Source organism: Dipodomys spectabilis, unplaced genomic scaffold (assembly GCF_019054845.1).
Source record: "Dipodomys spectabilis isolate Male_0828 unplaced genomic scaffold, ASM1905484v1 ptg000073l, whole genome shotgun sequence".
Taxonomy (NCBI): Eukaryota; Metazoa; Chordata; class Mammalia; order Rodentia; family Heteromyidae; genus Dipodomys; species Dipodomys spectabilis.
Genome location: NW_024870750.1, coordinates 483,833 through 487,440, shown reverse-complemented (window position 1 = coordinate 487,440; position 3,608 = coordinate 483,833).

Here is a 3,608-nt window from a genome sequence, read left to right as displayed (position 1 = left end):
ACTGGAAGCCGGGACAGGCTCTCCGGCTTGGGGAGCCGGCCTGCCAATCATGACGTCGCCCGCAGGGTTCGCCACGCCCCCATCCCAAGCTATTGGCTGCTCAGGGGGAGGGTAAGACCTCGAACCGCCCCCGGGGCAATCCGGATTGGTGGTTTACCAGGCTCCTCTCCGCCAGTCTGGTCCAAAGGTCACCGTTGTTTTGCAGGCAAATTCTTAAATAGAAATGGGGGGGGGGGGGGGGCAGGGAAGGAGCCGGTACCTCTGGTACAATTTAGGCACATTTAGGCAAATGGTTCCCCAAGGAGAGTTTATACGAGATCCACCTGCAGCAGTTCTAATTCCTGCAACCTCGTATTATTAGATTCTAGGAAAGGGAAGGAGGTCTACCGTCTAGGGTTCTACAAAGTACTCCACAATTGAGAATTAGCTAAAAGTTTTACGTTTAAAGTATATTCATCTCTCTCTCTCTCTCTCTCTCTCTCTCTCTCTCTCTCTCTCTCTCTCTCTCTCTCTCTCTCTCTCTCTCGTTGGTCCTGGGGCTTGAACTCAGGGCCTAGGTGCTGTCCCTGAGCTGCTTTTTTTTTTTTTTTTTTTTTTGCTCAAGTCTAGCACTCTACCACTTGAGCCATAGTGCCATTTCGCTTTTTCTTTTTCTTTTTTATTTGGGGGTTGGGGGGGTCCGGTTGTGGGGCCTGAACTCTGGGCCTGGGCGTTTGTCCCTCATCTCTTCAGCTCATTCTAGCACTCTACCACTTGAGCCACAGCACCACTTCCCGCTTTTTTTCTGCTTCTGTGGTGCTGAGGAATCGAACCTCATGCATGTAAGGCAAGCGCTCTACCACTGAGCCACCTCCCCAACCCCAGTATATTCATTTTTACATAATTTTTTAAATAAGTAATAAAAGAGTTGGGGCGTGGCTCAAATTGTAGAGCACCAGCCACAAGCAAGCAAGCCAAGCACCAGCGAAAAAATTAAAACAGAAGCAGAAGCTTTGAAGTACAGGAAATTATGGAGTCTTTCGCTCAAAGCAGCCTCCCCAGAAGTGTCTCATAAATTTTTCCTTTAGTCCTAAAGCCACACCTACTTACCGAGAAATGGAGCCTGACTCTGAGCAGGAACAAACTCCATGACAAATCAGGATTTTCTTACAGAGGGAGAAGGGAGAACTGGCATTAAGATGGATAACAAGCCTCCACACTCTCAAGTCCCCAGTAAAATTCATGCTTAGGAAAATACGTTTTTCTCTAGGGTCTCTTGCATTTTTCTGGCAAATAATCACGTTTTCTCTGGAGTAGTGTTGAGGAAGGAACTTGCTTCTACAACATAATTGTAATTGTTATATCTCTAATTTGCGAAAAGTAGTTTATTCAGCCTGCTTTCAATTGTTGGGGATTATTTTATTACTATAAAGAACATTGCAATGAATATCCTTAGAATAAATTACTCGGGACTTGGGCTTTTGTTTGCTTGGTGCAGCTATAGGGGCTTGAATTCAAGACCAGAACATTGCCCCTTAGCTTCTTCTGCTCAAGGGTGGTTTTCTACCACTTGAACCACAGGATCCACTTCCCACTTTCTGTTGGTTAATTGGAGATATGAGTCCTGAGCTGGCTAGAATCTCAGTCCATATGACTCAGACAAGGTATTGGGAGTTAGCAGGGTTATCTTAGAATCTCAGAATACCAAGTTGGGCTACCACTATTGCTGAATGTCAGGTCATGACCCAGGTAATATAGAATCAAATTTAGGGAGTCTTCTTCCTTTTCAACATTATCAATGTCCACATTTTGAAATGTTAACAGAGCTTCAAAATGATGGTGCTGGGCTGGGAAGGTGGCTCAGTGGTAGAGCTCTTGCCTTGCACGCATGAGGCCCTGGGTTCAATTCCTCAGCACCACATAAGAAAAAAAGAAAAAGAAAAAAGCCGGAAGTGGCGCTGTGTCTAAAGTGGTAGAGCGCTAGCCTTGAGCTGAAGAGCTGAGGGACAGTACCCAGGCCCAGAGTTCAGGCCCCACGACCAAACCCAAAATGATGGTGCTTCTTAGAATTCAACATCCTATTTTAGAAGTCAAAACCTCGTTGTTCCTTTATTTCTTAATGCTGCCAACTCTTTCTTCACATGACCTTTCTATATCCCACATTATTTCTAAGGAGAGAAAATTTTATCTCAATTTTGGAAATGCCAATTGGTAGGAATTTAAATAAGTGTTATAACTTTGAATTCCAAACTTTGAGGCAATCAATGCATGGTAACACTGAATGCAATATGTATATGCTGCTATAGAGAAGAAAAATTGTGAAAAATCTTATATTACTTGGGCAGAAGCTAACAGCTTGACCAACTGAATTCCCAGGTCTCTCTAGGAAAAGTCTCCTGTGGTCTTAGTGAAGTAAGGAGGTCAGGTCTGGCCAGCGCCATATTGGCCACATGATGGATGGTAGGGTCTGACATCTTGTCTTCATGCTGGGTGAATGACACCCCCCCCTTCCCCCCAATCACTTGCCTTCCAGGTAATGGTTTTGCCCAGACCTCTGGAGGCAGGAGCAGGCACTTGGCTGATAGGTTACTGAATCTGTCAGTCTAGTGCCTGGGACTAGCAATTTCCTGAGGATCTGCCTCCTGCACCGACCTATTTAGGCCGGGACCAACCTACCTGCTGGCCTCCATGCCAGTGTGTCTCCATGATCATGTCCTGTGTCCCGTCTCCTGGCTCATCTCTGTAAGGTCCATTCCTGGACGGCGAACAGACCTCACCCAGTACCTGCGTTACCTAGGCAACTGGGACACCTGGAAGAGGTCACATCCGCATCCGCTGAGGTCACATCTTAACCTGATGTGGCCACACCTTTCTCCCACCTGACCCCACTTCCCTTTACCTGGACACACCCTTCCCCGCCCCCCTACCCTATATAAGGCCTAAACCGCGGCCAGACCGCCCTCTTTTTCCTTTTGCCAGCTGCGTGGAGTGCCAACCTTGCCTGGTCCCAGCAGGTCTACTGAATAAACCTGCCCCTTACCTGAATACCACGTGCGTGGTGCAGTTCTTACTCGGCCACCTCTTTTTAAAACCCTAACAATCTCCAGTCATCTTGAAGTCCCAATTCAGCTCTCCATTGATGCTGAATTGGCTTGTTGGTATTGTTCTTGTTATTTCTTTCCTCTTTAGCATGTTTCCTAGCTGTCTTTTGTGTATTTGCGTGCTACAGGCCTCTGTAACAACTGGAGGCTTGCAGCCTGTTAAATGTAAAATGAAAACTCCAATATTCTATATTTTAAAATGTGGCTTCTGGAATGATTAACTTACAACATTAGAAAATAGGTTTCTGTTGCCTATAAATGTGAAACAGAATAATACTGATCATTAATTAGTCACATTGTTTCTAGTGATTTCACTCTCACCATCTGACAACATCTGGAGATATTTTTGCTTATTGAAACTGGAAAAGTACACCTGACCTCTTGTGGTTAGAGACTGTCAATACTGTTAAATAATAGATTGTACACCTACCCACAACAAAGAATTACCCCACCACAGATGTCAGTATTGCTGTAGTTGAGAATTCTATTACCCCTGGGCACTTGTCACCAAATCCGTTTCCACCTTGG